Source organism: Silurus aristotelis, assembly GCF_946808225.1.
Source record: "Silurus aristotelis genome assembly, chromosome: 19".
Taxonomy (NCBI): domain Eukaryota; kingdom Metazoa; phylum Chordata; class Actinopteri; order Siluriformes; family Siluridae; genus Silurus; species Silurus aristotelis.
Window position 1 is genome coordinate 2908406 of NC_139592.1, and position 15784 is coordinate 2924189.

The following is a 15784-nucleotide window of genomic DNA, read 5'->3' on the forward strand; positions in this document are numbered from 1 at the left end:
ACAGGGTGCTCTAGATGAAGTAAGTGCGAGGTGAGAAAACAACTCAGGGCGTGCAGAAAGCTCATACTGCGCAAGTGTGATTGAGTCGAGGTGATTGTGTGAACGTGAAGGTGAGAGCACGGGTGATGGCTGCGAGTTGTAGTCCTCGGCGGCCATGTTTGTTGGAGCTGTTGTTGAGAACATTGTTAAAATGAATTTATAAGGTATTGGGTTACATAATTGAGCTTATGGCTCCACAGTTATAGGAAAGATTTATTTATAATCGTACTATCCGGTGTCACCGGGATGAGAGTGGATTTTCTTTTTGAGCTTTTAAGGGATTCTTTAATCCCCACTCGCCTCTGGTTTGCTCATTAAGGATAAATATATTCATGTGAAATATTCTGAAATCTGTTTATTTCTGTAAAGCTGCTTTGTGACAACATCCACTTTAAAAAAATATATATTGCGTTAAATCGATTTATTGTATTTGATTTGATAGGGGATATTTTCAAATAATGCATATTTAAATTATTAACATTTATTATTATATATATATTTTTTAATTATTATACGTTTTTGAAATTGATGTGTTGGAAGCAAGAAAAAATGGGCGAGTGTTGATTTTAGAGACTTTTGCAATCTTAGCGACTTTGTCAAAGCCCAAATTGTGATGTCTAGATGAATAGAGTATATCCACAAATCTTGCAGGGTTGTTGGTTTAGGACCAATCCAACCCCACAGACTGTAAAAGACATTGCTGACTCTGATAGAAAGGAGTCAGAACACACAGAGCATCACATATGGAGTTCAGAGTGCTCATACTGAACTCAGCTCACCACCCAAAGCTCCTATAATGGACACATGAGCATTGAAACCATAGTACAATTTAATACGTGTCTTCTCTGATGGATTACATTTTCTTTTATATTGTATGGATGGCCAGGTGTGTGTTCGTCACTTACCTGAAGAAGAAATAGCCCCAGGATGCATTGTGGAAATAAAGGTGAGCTGGTGGTGGCAGTGTGATGCTCTGGGTTATGTTCTGCAGGAGGATTATCATCAGTAGACACAATAAACAAAAGAACTTTGGTCATTTCTTTTTTTTTTTTTTTTTATCAAACGTGCATTAAAATATAACATAAGAGCAACCAAACCTATTGCTTGAAACTTTTTCCTTAGACAATCAATCAACTCAATATGTACGTTTCAAAACAAAGCTTGATGGTGCTGGTATTTTGAAACAATGACCTTCTTATTCATATTCACTGAGCTACCACTTCCCATTCTTATTTAAATGAGGTATGCATAAGAAAGAAAAGAAATTTGAACGATTTTTTTTTTCAAAGCACCACAACAAATCAATCATCTCACATTAAAAACCATTACATCATGTGTTGTTTTTCTATCGGATTTTTCAGTTACCTAATAACATGCATTAACCACCGTCGTTTTTGTTTATCAACTCACATGCGAGTCTACCAGTAAAATGCAAATCCAGACACGTCTCATTTGCATTAATGGCATTTGGCAGATGCTCTTATTCAGAGCAACTTACAATCGATTTCATTCATACAACAGAGCAGCTATGGGGTTAGGGGCCTTGCTTAGGGGCCCAGTGACGTGATCGCTGGGATGTGACTCACAACCTTCAGATTCAAAGTCCAACCCCTTAACCATTAAGCTAGTGGAACTTCTGTAATTCTTCGGCTGACACTTCTGTGGTTTCTTTAAACTTTTCTATGAAGCTGGAATTTTTAACAAGTAGATAAAGATCGTAAGATGGATGCATCTCGCGTCTACATCCAGCTCTGGTGTGTGGTTTGTTGTCAAGACACACCTGTTCTAAGAAAACATTCTGTTTGGGCTTGTTATTAAAAAACCCTATCTACACAAACTAGACCGTTTTTTTATAAATCCATAGTTAAAGATACATAAACAAAAGTTTGTGTACACCTGACCATAAACATTTGCTGTTATAATTAACCTCCACTCCTTTGGGAAGATGTTCTACTAGATTTGGTATATATTTGTGCTCATTCAGCCACAAAGGTGTTAGTAATGTGATTGAAGCCAGGTCTGGGGTGTTCAAAAGGGTTGGAGATTTATAGCAGGAGATCTTCCACATCTTCAACAATGTAAAGCAGATCTTCATGGAGCTGACTTTGTTCACATCGTCATGCTGGAACGGGTTTGGGTCTCCTAGCTCAAAATTTCACGCCAACACATCCAAGGACAAGAGTTTGGGGATGAACCAAATATGGCTGGAGACGTCAGGTAGTATAGTTAAAAAAAAATAAAAAATAAAAAAAATGGCCGACCATTGAAACACTGAAAAATAGGTTAAATAATTGTCAATAATTTGAAACATAGTATGAGGGCACATGAAGGTTTATACATTATTTAAAAAATACAAGTACATTCAATTAAATCTCCATATTTCTAATTATTCAGCCCAGTCTAATGGCATTTTGCGAGATATAGTCACGAAATGTAATCTATTGATCTGTTCGTATACACAAATTTCCCCAATGATTTTCGTGTCACGGGATGAATTTCTATGTAATGTAATTCAATAGGACATTTTTTTGTGCCTCCGCCAAAGTTTTCTTTCTGCCACTGGACACCACAGACGCTGTATTGTTTTCTTCATGCGTTCTTGATTTTTTTAAATCTTCAAACACCATTACAAAACATTTACGCAGGAGATTTTATCCTTGTTTTTATTGCTTTATCTTCGGTAAGATACACAGGCATCTATCACAGTATATCCCTTAAATTTACCCTAACCATATATATTTTTTGCCTTATTTTCAGAAATAATGTGGAAAAAAGATTACCTTTAGCATTTCTGTCAGCATTTCCCAAGATCCTCTACCTCTGTTGCTATAAAGGCAGAGCCAGACGGAGGCAATCGTGCTGATTTACACAAAAAAATATTGAAATTCGTGTCCAGAAACACAAATCAATAGATTGAAGTATAGAAATGCCGTGAGACTATTTTGAATAATTTGAGGCAACAACAGACCGAAACTCAGGTCCTACAGACTGGAATTGAACTATGGCCCAGTTATATCATAGACAGGTTTTGGGTAAAATCCAGAGTCTGATTATTCACACTTTATACAGTATATCATGAGAATCTTCTCCGTTCTGGCATTCGGAATAAAACTCCAATTAGTAAAAGTAATCGGTTTAAACATTCGTTTTTTCTGTCAGCGGAAAAAGTTTTTAATTGAAGGTAAATATCTCTAAGGATTAAATTGGGTGTGTGTTGAGATGTTTAATGTGAACTACTGTACAATGAAGCAAAAATTGCCTTTGGGACATAAATACATATAAACTGACCTAAAGTTTAAACTGTTCTAATAAACTAGCACTGAAGTGGTTAACACTTGAAAAGCAGCTCAGGTGTGGTTGTCATGTTGCTGTGTACTATTTGACCTCTGCTCTGACAAAACACACATACACACACACACACACACACACACACACCTGTACATTTCAGAAACAACCCCGAGCTATTGCTATGGCATGGATTTTACATACCATGTAAAATTGAACACAAAAAGCACGATCAGACTTTTTTTTAACACACAAATGTGTGATAAAACCTAGCCTAGGAGCAATGTATTCTTTCGTTGCATGACAAAGTATGGTTAAAGATATTTTGCCTCCAAAACTGACTTCTGGAAAAAAATCCAACATGAAAAAACAAGTAAATATTACATTTGTTTAATTTGAACTACACAATTTGTTTTAGACAAAATTCATGAGTTCAGAATGATTTAGCACCTTCAAACTAGCATGGTATGTAACTAGCTTAGCTAGCTAGCCTATAGATAACTGGCTCAACTTATCCAACCTCTTCCTCCCCCCACCAACTACACACAATGAATACGATGTACATGACACGAAGACGCTGAAAATGAAAGCACATCTGTTCCACACCCATCCAACAACGCTTCAGCCACAGCCCTGATCTGTGTGTTCGCACAATCTCAAAAACAAGCTTTCATTTTACACCTTGTATAAATAAAACATCTATCAATGCTGCTTTAAAAAATTTTCTTAGAAATGAACTTTGGGGACCTTCATAGAATCTGTTTAAACATTAGCAAACAGTCCATCAGATTAGATGAGAGGGTGAACCGGTTAGTGAGAGTTTAATCAAACATCGCCTCGAGGAAAAATCTACAATAACAAACATACATGTTGTAAAACTGGATGAGTTACAGGAAGAGTAATTTTGACTTTATAGAATCTATAATCCAATTTTAATCTGACTCGCTACATAATATATGTACTGAAATATATTTTCAGTTTAAACAATGGCAATTAATTTAATGTCTGTCAATTTTCATTTTCACACAACAAGATGTACACTAGCTGGCCAAAAGTTTGTGGACACCTGACCATAAAATTGCACATGCGGAGTGTATAAGAAAGGACATTAATCATAATCAAACACTCCAGTACTCATGTTAGTTCTCACTCTGAAACTGTGTGTGTGTGAGTGTGTGAAAATAGTGTTTTTTATTGTTTTTTAAGATTTCTAATCACACTCTTAATATCAACCAAATGAGGATGAAGTTCCTCTTTTGAATCTGGTTTCTCCTAAGGTTTCTTTCTCATACCAGAGATGGCATAAGGAAACCTTGAGAGGAACCAGACTTAAGAAGGAAACCCGTCCTCATCTGGGTTGCACCGAATGTCCACTTAATACAGATAAACAATGTTGAGAGAGAGAGAGAGAGAGAAAGAGAGAGAAAGAGAGAGAGAGAGAGAGAGAGAGAGAGAGAGAGAGAGAGAGAGAGAGAGAGAGAGAGAGAGAGAGAGAGAGAAAAAAACGTTAAAAACACTGTGCATTTGGGGATTCCGGCAACTTGCTATGGCAGCATATCAACAAACCTGAGTGAACGCGTGAGAGTGAGGGGACGACAGCATACAAATATTCCTGCTCCTTTACCTCAGAAACACCTACTAATAAAGGCTTGATTAAATAAATAAATAAAAATAAATAAAAATAAATAAAAAATAAATAAATAAATAAATAAATAAATAAATAAATAAATAAATAAGAACACTGAGACTGTGTCTGAGTCCCGAACACTATTGAAAGGCTGTTCCATAACTGTGGGGTTTATAAGAGAAACATCTGCCCCCTGCTGTAGTCTTCATTATTTGAGGTACCAACAAATAGCCTGCAATTTTGGTCTAAGTAGGCGTGATACAGAAGTTCACTCAGATACTGCAGCGTATTTCTAATTTTAGCAATATTTCTAAGGTGAAAGAAGGCGATAATGGTAATATTATTCATGTGAGCCTCAAAGGAAACACTCGGGTCAATAATCACACCAAGGTCTTTGACTGCTGTACACACTGAAACAGAAACACCATCCAGAGATGCTACGGAATCGAAAGAAGGTTATCAAGCATCCCCTGTCTAATGTCCTTTACACACTTAACATTGTTAAGATGATCATGGTGAGCATGTCATATTATGTAAGAGCAATTGAGATCACTGATTTAAAGCATTTTCACACACACTCACACACACACACACACACACACACACACACACACACACACACACACACACACAAAAGAAGAGAATTTGCAGTTGACCTTTAGTAGCAGTTCTCCTCTCTTTGCTAAATTGCTAGCCTGTCTTAAATAACCGTGTTGCCTGTGTTTAAAACCAAATAAATAACTAAAAACAGTATAACACTGTCTCCATTGTGCTTTGTCTACATTTTCCATCTTTGCCGTTCACAACATGTTAAATACTGATTCCCATGTTTATTTGCTCTAACCCTGAACTAGCCGTCTAGCCCACACTAGCGCCTTATCTCAGCAGATAAGAGTCAACACCTGCTATCAAACCTGTGAGCTACTGCTATAAACAATATAATACTTAGATTAAAATGCGCTACCTTGCTAGCAGCCCAGTCTACTCATTAACAGACAATAAATGCAGAAAATTAGCCGCTGATTAGCGCTTTGTTTAACAGTTAGTCTGTCTGTGAACTTGTTTTGCTCAGCACATCCTATACAGCCACTGTAGCTATTCCATTCTCCTGTCAATGGCATATCATATCATTATATTTTACAAAAATAGCTCTTAATACTGTTCAACTTCCTCTGACATAGGATTCTTTTCTCTCGTATGTTCTATGGCATCTAAAATGTTGTATGTTGATTTATTGGAGATCATAAATGTTGACTTTGTGCCAGTGATTTGATTTACAATGTTTTTCTTTGTTTTATTTTTTTTAAAACCCTGTCATAAGTCATCTGTTATCACCTTATCGTATGCGCTTTCTGTGCCATTTGTGCATAAGCATAAAGTATCCAAACACACAGCTTATATTTACATTTACATTTGCAGCCGACGCCCTTATCCAGAGCGACGTACAAAAGTGCTTTAAATCTCTAGTAATCAATAAATCTACACTGGTACGCCAGATTACAAACCTAATATAAATATAACCCTAGAATTCTACAAAATTGGAAAGTGCTAATTTAAGTATTTCAGGAAGAGGTAGGTCTTCAGTCGTCGCTTGAAGATAGTCAGGGACTCTGCTGTACGGACATCTAGGGGAAGTTCATTCCACCACCTCGGTGCCAGAACAGAGAAGAGCCTTGAAGTGTACTTACCTCTCATTCTGAGAGAAGGTGATACCAGTCGAGCAGTGCTGGAGGATCTCAGACAGCGTGGTGCAGTGCGAGATGTGATGAGGTCACTGAGGTAGAATGGCGCTGGTCCATTTTTGGCCTTGTAGGCAAGTATCAGTGTTTTGAATCTGATACGTGCAGCTACTGGAAGCCAGTCAAGGAAGCGCAGCAGTGGGGTGGTGTGGGAGAACTTGGGCAGATTGAACACAAGTCGTGCAGCTGCGTTTTGGATCATTTGCAGTGGACGAATAGCGTTCAGGGGAAGACCTGCCAGCAGAGAGTTGCAGTAGTCGAGTCTTGAAATCACAAGAGAGTGAACAAGTACCTGGGCAGCCTGTGTGGACAGAAATGGTTGAATCCTTCGGATGTTGTAGAGAAGAAATCTACAAGAACGAGACACATTTTGACCTGATTTTGACCTGGAGATGAATCGCCTGGGATGAACAGCAGTTCTGTTTTGCTGGGGTTGAGTTTTAGTTGGTGAGCAGTCATCCATGAAGATATGTCTGTCAAGCATGCCGAGATCCGAGCAGAAGCTGTGGTATGGAGGGAAAGAAAAGATTAGTTAAGTGTCATCTGCATAGCAGTGATAAGAAAACCCATGTAAGGATATGACTTCACCAATGGAGTGGGTATAGGGGGAGAAAAGAAGCCTTGTGGGACATCAGTGGTGAGTCTACATGGGGCAGATGTGGAGCCCCTCCATGTTACCTGGTATGAGCGACCTTACAGGTAGGAAGCAAACATTCCCATGCTGTTCCGCTTATACCAAGGCTCTTGAGGGTTGACAAAAGTGTCTTGTGATTGACTGTGTCAAATGCTGCTGAAAGGTCCAGAAAGATAAGTACAGATGACAGCTTGGCTGACCGAGCAGCATGCAGTTTATCAGAAACAGTCAAAAGGGCTGTTTCTGTGGAATGTGCCACTTTGAACCCAGACTGGTTAGGATCATGAAGGTTGTTCTGTGAGAGATAGACAGTTGGTTAAAAACAGTGCGTTCCAGAGATTTAGAAAGAAAGGAGAGAAGTGATACCAGTCTGTAGTTGTTGATGTCTGATGGATCTAGAGCAGGTTGTGTGAAGAACTCGTAATAGATCATTCTCGGGATACCACACGAAGACTTGAATGAGCATATGGAATTTCCTGAGTGAGGTTTATAAATCCTTGGGATCTCAGATCTCTGAAAAGATCCAATAAGATTCAACACACAGATCCAATAATGCAGATTGGAATGATTTTACACAACTACTGAATATATCTGGTTTTATACACTGCTATAAATGACCAATATTTTTGCGAACATGTCTAATATGTTTATTAGCCATATTTAAATGTCTATGTTGAATAAAAAAAATGATTTGAAATGCGCAATTTGACCAAAAGTATGTGGACACCTGAGCGTAATGCTCTATGCTTTTTGACAACCCATTCCAAATTTAGTTCGTCTTTGCTGTTATTAATAACATCAGTTCTTCTGGCAAGATCTATAATTCTGGCATCTGCCAAATATCTGATTCTTATGTTTAGAAGTCTTTATCAATATATTAATTCTGATACTGGTACATTAGGACACAGACTAATAATACAGTCTGCCTCAGAACTCAATATCGACTGAGCAAGTCCTAGTTAAAGTATTGCTGGAAAGGGTACGTCGGGCAAAGACTGCTAATAAGTCAGCTGTTTGTAGATCAAGTGGACGCTCGTTCCACTACCTTGTTGCTTGAAAAGATAAAAGTCTTCAATCTCGTTTTCTCATACCCTGAGTGATAGAGGGACCAGACGAACAATAGTAGAGGATGGAGCAGCATGTAGTGAGATACTTATGCTGGTCTGTTTTTTTGGCTTTGTATTCTAGCATCCGGTCAGGGAACCATCCCCAGCCACTCTTAGTGCCGGTCCCAAGCCCGGATAAATTGGGGAGGGTTGCGTTAGGAAGGGCATCCAGCGTAAAACATGTGCCAAATCAAACGTGCGGAGGATCCGCTGTGGCGACCCCTAACGGGAGAAGCCGAAAAGAAAGTTTTTTTTATTCTAGCATCAGTGGATTAAAATCTCTAGATTTCACTATTGCTGATATTTTGAGCATGGCTGCGGGTATATACTCATTCAACGAACTCAGCACATCCAGCTGGGGTGTGCCAGTGAGCGCTCCCTGCCTGACTGTTGCTTTCACCCTCGCCCATTTAATTTATTTACCTGTTTTCCTACAGAAGTTTGATATAAATTATATGTTTACATACTTGACTTCAGGCAATTTTTACATACATAAACTTTTGGCTTCTCCCATTAGGGGCCGCCACAGTAATTCATCCGTATTCATGATCCAAATGTTAGATTTGGTACATGTTTTACACTGGATGCCCTTCCTAATGCAACCCTCTCTATTTATCCGGGCTTGGGACCGGCACTAAGAGTGCACTGGCTTGTGCAACCCTAATGGCTGGGGTTGCGGTGATAGCGCAGAATCCTAACAACTAGACCACCAGGGAACCTAGCACAGGCAATTTTTACAATGATTATTAAATGTGTTTAACCTTGGAAGGTTGCGAATTATCTGTATAGTGTGGGGGTGAAGCATTGTGGTGGGAGGGTGGAGCCACTGGGGTAGCACGGATTGGCCTAGAATGCCAAAAAGGCTAGAAACGGGCCTGTGTCCAACTATGTGGCAACAGTTTTGAAAAAAACGGTGTTCATGTTCAGCGTAATTTTTTGGGGGGGTTTTTTGTTTCTTTTTTTTTTTTTCCCCCACAAATACTGCTGACACTCTCTGGATATGGGCATCTGAAAAATATTATAAATGTATTTAATATAAATTGCTCAACAAAAACATATCATACATAGCTTTATAATGATTATAATCTAGGCACAATATATACCATTAAAAATAATAATGATAAAAAAAAATTATATAAAATCTATTAAAAAATATATATATACTGTATATATATAAAAATACGGTATATATATATATATATATATATATATATATATATATATATATATATATATATAGTGAGGAAAATAAGTATTTGAACACGCTGCTATTTTGCAAGTTCTCCCACTTAGAAATCATGGAGGGGTCTGAAATTGTCATCGTAGGTGCATGTCCACTGTGAGAGACATAATCTAAAAAAAAAAAAAAAACTATTTATTTGTATGATACAGCTGCAAATAAGTATTTGAACACCTGAGAAAGTCAATGTTAATATTTGGTACAGGAGCCTTTGTTTGCAATTACAGAGGTCAAACGTTTCCTGTAGTTTTTCACCAGGTTTGCACACACTGCAGGAGGGATTTTGGCCCACTCCTCCACACAGATCTTCTCTAGATCAGTCAGGTTTCTGGCCTGTCGCTGAGAAACACGGAGTTTGAGCTCCTTCCAAAGATTCTCTATTGGGTTTATGTCTGGAGACTGGCTAGGCCACGCCAGAACCTTGATATGCTTCTTACAGAGCCACTCCTTGGTTATCCTGGCTGTGTGCTTCGGGTCATTGTCATGTTGGAAGACCCAGCCTCGACCCATCTTCAATGCTCTAACTGAGGGAAGGAGGTTGTTCCCCAAAATCTCGCAATACATGGCCCCGGTCATTCTCTCCTTAATACAGTGCAGTCGCCCTGTCCCATGTGCAGAAAAACACCCCCTTTGGACAGCTCTTTGGTCTTGGCCATGTTAGTAGTTGGATTCTTACTGCTTGTATGGGGTGGACAGGTGTCTTTGAGGGTCAGAATTCTAGCTGATAGACAGGTGTTCAAATACTTATTTGCAGCTGTATCATACAAATAAATAGTTTAAAAATCATATATTGTGATTTCTGGATTTTTTTTTTTAGATTATGTCTCTCACAGTGGACATGCACCTACGATGACAATTTCAGACCCCTCCATGATTTCTAAGTGGGAGAACTTGCAAAATAGCAGGGTGTTCAAATACTTATTTTCCTCACTGTATATATATATATATATAATTATTTCTTCTTTTTTTTTGCACTGTTGTATGACACCTAAACTCTGGACTTGCACAGCACAGTGTCACTTTATACCACACCTACTGCAAATGGACACTTTAAGGACAATCACACTAAATTACTTTAATCTGTACTCTGTCAATATCTGCCATACATATCCATCCCTTTTTAGAATTCATGTATATACATATATCTTTTTATACTTTATACTTTTTAAATTAATTTTCTTTATTTTTTATCCTTATATTCTATTTATTTTTTCATGTTCAAATGTCATAAAAAGCATTTCACTGCATGTCGTACTCTGTATGTATGTGTATGTGACATAAAATTTGAATTTGATCAGGCATCGGTGTATTATGCAATGCTGCAGATGATCACATCCAGTCTTTGGTATAAAAGTAGGAGCTACTGAGCTCAACATTTGTGATCATCACAGATCCAGCATCAGCTTCTCCATGCCAGAGCCTTTAAACACTTCAGGAAGTCCAATCTCAAAACCACACATGTAGTGGGATCCAATTGGCACCGGTACGTCTCTAGATGGTTCAGGATGTTTGCGAGTTTGGCATCTACTTCTTTAAAGTCCATAATCCTCATGAGCAGGGACGTGACTAGAGCTGGCCAAACCTCAGGAAGCCTCGGGATGGGGAGAGAAAGAGATGGGGAGAGAAAGAGATGACATATAAATGGAGACTGTATTACATAAACATATTATCAGTGGTAGTTTTAACGCGATCACATTCATTAATATTAATTATATAAATGTTGGGTAAATGTTTCTACGTCTCTGAGGCATAATATTTTAACAGCACGCCCAAAAGGTTTATAGCTATTAATACCACAGTTTCAATTTTTTTCACTGCACTTTCTTTTAATGAACGAACTTTTAATTACATTTACATTAAACGCCGTGGTAGCATGTTTAAATCCATGTTTATAATGAACTGTAATGCCTTTTTTTTATTATTTCTGTCATTATTTATACTCATTTTTTATCACTAAAATAAAATGTTATATGTCTTGAGACCCAAACCTGTACCAGGAGGACACTGCCCCTGTGCACAAAGCCAGCTACATGAAGATCTGCTTTCCCTCGTTTGGAGGGGAAGATCTCCTGCAAGACATTTCAAACATTACTGAACACCTTTGGGATGAATGTGAATACTGACTACACCCCAGGACTCCTCACCCCACCTACATCACTACCTGACTTTACTAACATCATAACATACATTTCCACAAAATCCACAAAAATTATTTCCAGAGAAGTGGAGGTTATTAGAACCCCAAAAACAAACAAAACATACAAATAAATAAAACCTTATCAATTGATTGCCATTTTTCAAGCCTAATTTCATGGAAGACACTGTTCACAAAATGTTTTTCATTGCTGCTCTTCGGTGCTTTTTTGTATTTATTTTTTTATATAATGCGGATGTTTATGTTAATGTTATTAAATGATGGTAATAACTTATTAGTAATGCAGATTTATTCCAATAGACCATAGGGCCGTGTTGTATACTATGTTGAGTTGTGCTGTTTTATAAATACTTGTATTTACATTGCGAGTGATAATACAGTTGCTATCCTTAAAACATTCAATTTAATGTTATTTAAATAGCACTTTTAACAATGGACACTGTTCCAATCTAAATCGTAAATTAAATACATGATGAATATACAGTAAGTCGGTTTATTCATAATGATGATAAAAGCATCATTAAAGGCCTTAGGCAAAGATTTTAGGCATAAAGTGCATAATGCTGTCAGGGGACATCCTGCCAGGCCATCCCTCAGCTCCACACACACACACACACACACACACACACACACACACACACACACACACACACACACACACACACACACACACACACGTAGTCTGTCCCCATCCTACTAAGTATCGGCACCTGCAGCTCGTTAACCGCAGCCTACATAAACCCCTCACTCTCTCTCATTCTCCGTCAGTTCTACTATCTCACGTAGATGAACACATTGACCTCGACATACGACCATCTACTTTTCTGTGGATACCGCCGCGATCTCTATTCCTCCAGAGACCGCTCTGTTCTTCCTCAACCAAGAATCATTTTGCTTTTCGTTCGGCATTTCTGTTTATTTACCCTTTGCATCGATACTTAATTAAAACCTGTTTCTTCACTAAACCTGGGTTTTTTGCTTCAGTCACTCTGCAACCGTGACAAATGCAATTGATGTAATTGAAATTAAATTTGTAAATGTAACTACTGAACAATTATAATTTTAATAAAAAAATAAAAATTATATATATATATATATATATATATATAAGACAAGTAGTTCTAAAAATGCAAATAGTTGCAAGGACTTTTTTTTTTTTTTTGTCACATAAGCAAAACTATCTTTTTTAAAAGACTAATGTCAAATAAATAAAATGCAGTTTGTGACTACAAGTCCTGAAGCGTTTATTTTGCTTTACTTTCTACTTGCAATTTGCTGTCTTTGGAATTCATCCATAAAAGTCAGAGCTACAACACACACATTTGAACAAGTGCATAAATATAAATCAATTGACTGCCTTGAAGTTAATATAGCATCAGCAAGTTGTATAATAATATTAATTATTATAATTATAATGATGGTTTTATTTATATAGCAACTTTCCCACACTCAAAGATGCTTCACAGTAAAGAATAATACATGACTAGCATACCGACATGGACATTTGCCCAAACCAGAACTAAAGCCAAAGCAGTTACATGTAGCAATTTGATCAAAGTATGCAAATTATCAAACCCATATCATATAGACATATCATGATATAGACATCTTAGAAAGCAAAAACTATGTAAGTATGTAAACTCAATAAACAGTAAATAAAACATTCTTTTATATTCCCCTCCACTCTTCTGGTAAGATTTTACTAAGTTGTGTAGCATGCTTGAGGACATTTTGTTTATTGGCCACAAGGCTGTTAGTAAAGTCAGGTAGTGATGTAGGCGAGAAGGTGAGGAGACCTGGGGTGCAGTCAGCATTCACATTCATCGTAAAGGTGTTCAGTAGGGTTCAGATCAGAACTCTATAGCAGACCACTCAAGATCTTCCACTCCAACCCATGCAAAGCAGATCTTCATGGAGCTTTGTGCACAGGGCAAAGGTGGCAAAAATACACACATCCTTCACTCAAGTAGAAGTGCAGAGTAAAAAAAAAAATAGTGCTTTTTTTAACAGAGAAAAAAGTGAATACTTTTTAAGTTTCGATTACTCAACATGTTCATGGACAAAATTACCCCAAGAGCACAGCGACGACTTATCCAAGAGCTCACAAAAGACCCCACAAAAACATCCAAAGAACTGCAGGCCTCACTTGCCTTAGTTAAGCTCAGTGTTTATGACTCCACCATAGGAAAGAGATGGCAAAAATGGTCTGCATGGCAGAGTTCAAAGACAAAAAATGCTGCTGAGCAAAACGAACATAAAGGCTCTTCTCAGTTTTCCCAGAAAACATCTTGATGATCCCCAAGACTTTTGGAAAAATACTCTGTGGACTGACGAGAAAAAAAGTTGAACTTTTTGGAAGTGTGTCCCATTACGTCTGCCATTAAAAATAACATCACATTTCAGAAAAAAGAACATCATACCAACAGTGAAATATGGTGGTGGTAGTGTGATGGTCTGGGGCTGTTTTGCTGCTTCAGGACCTGGAGTACTTTCTGTGATAAATGGAACCATGAATTCTGCTGTTTAATAAAAAATCCAGAAGGAGAATGTCCGGCCATCTGTTCGTGACCTCAAGCTGAAGCGAACTTGGGTTCTGCAGCAGGACAATGATCCAAAACACACCAGCAAGTCCACCTCTGAATGGCTGAAGAAAAACTCAATTAAGACTTTGGAGTGGCCTAGTCAAAGTCCTGACCTGAATCCTATTGAGATGCTGTGGCATGACCTTAAAAAGGCGGTTAATGCTTGAAAACTCTCTAATGTGGCTGAATTACAACAATTCTGCATAGATGAGTGACCAAAATTCCTCCACAGCGGAGTAGCAGACTCACTGCAAGGTATCACAAACGCATGATTGCAGTTGTTGCCGCTGAGGGCGGTCCAACCAGTTATTAGGTTTAGGGGGCAAACACTTTTATACACAGGGCCATATATACATATATATAAACCTGGTAATGTTTTTTTTTCTTTTTACTTCACATTGTGCAGCTACTTTTTTATGCACTTGGAGCTACTGTGTGAATAAAAGAAGCTGTAAATTATAAGAACATATTCTACATGTTGTAGCAAGACCAACTACCTACACATTAGCTCATCTGTCAAGTTCTTAGCATTTTCCTAGCACCTCACCTTCCCTAAATACCAACAGCTCTAGAGATTTGGCATTGCATGAGTGCACAAGAGAGTAGTATTTTGTTTGCGGTGCTTGTGTTTCGTTAATGCCATAATTTCAAATGATCAGTATGTATTTTTCATGTGTCACAAATGTGTACTCGTGGACCTGTTTTGCACTAAACTCGCCTTTTGCTAACATTGACAAGCTTATTGAACATTGCTAACATGACAAGCATTTTCCTTATTGCAGAAACAAAAGGAGAGTCTGACTGGTTCGAGCTGACAGGAAGGTTAAGGCAACTCAAATAGCGACTCTTGACAAACTTGGTCAGCAGAAAGGCATCTCAAACTGCTCAAACCTCAACCCTGATGCAGCAGATTGGATTCCAATATTGATGGTCTTTATTAGGAATCAACAGACACCGGCTCCCTCAAACAAATGAAGATTAGCAAAGACTTTTTCCTTTCTTTGAAAGTTTAGCACATAAATCTCGGGCTCAACTGATGGGGTTTTACTTCTATTCAAAAATGTTACCTAATTCATGAGCTTAAAAGATTCCTTCCCTCGATTTTCGCTGGAAGGGGGAGAGGGAGGTCACTTAACATTGTTTCCCCTCCCATGAATGTGTTGTAGCATGTACTTGCTTCTAACTTTGCCACTAATATAGTAAGGATTGGTCTAAGGTCTAAAGAATCTCAGACAGTGATGATGATGATGATGCATTAATAGGATTTAGAAGGTCATCTTGCTTATTAAGGTGATGTGCGATAATCCATTTGCACTCAGCTGGAGCCAAAACATGTTACTGCAGATTTATCTTTTATCTGGGGTTACTTGGGCTTGC

The 15784-nt window shown here is 38.0% G+C and overlaps 2 long non-coding RNA genes across 2 annotated transcripts; one reads left to right on the forward strand and one right to left on the reverse strand.

Moving 5' to 3' along the window:
• Positions 1–13065: 13065 nt before the first annotated feature.
• On the forward strand, positions 13066–14308 carry LOC310714971. The gene is made up of 2 exons (XR_014530202.1): positions 13066–13804; positions 13836–14308. It is a non-coding gene; the product is annotated as an uncharacterized lncRNA (long non-coding RNA).
• Positions 14309–14312: 4 nt separating this feature from the next.
• Positions 14313–15122, reverse strand: LOC310714974. The gene is made up of 2 exons (XR_014530205.1): positions 14874–15122; positions 14313–14606 (listed from the first exon to the last, which is right to left on the reverse strand). It is a non-coding gene; the product is annotated as an uncharacterized lncRNA (long non-coding RNA).
• Between the last annotated feature and the right edge of the window lie 662 nt (positions 15123–15784).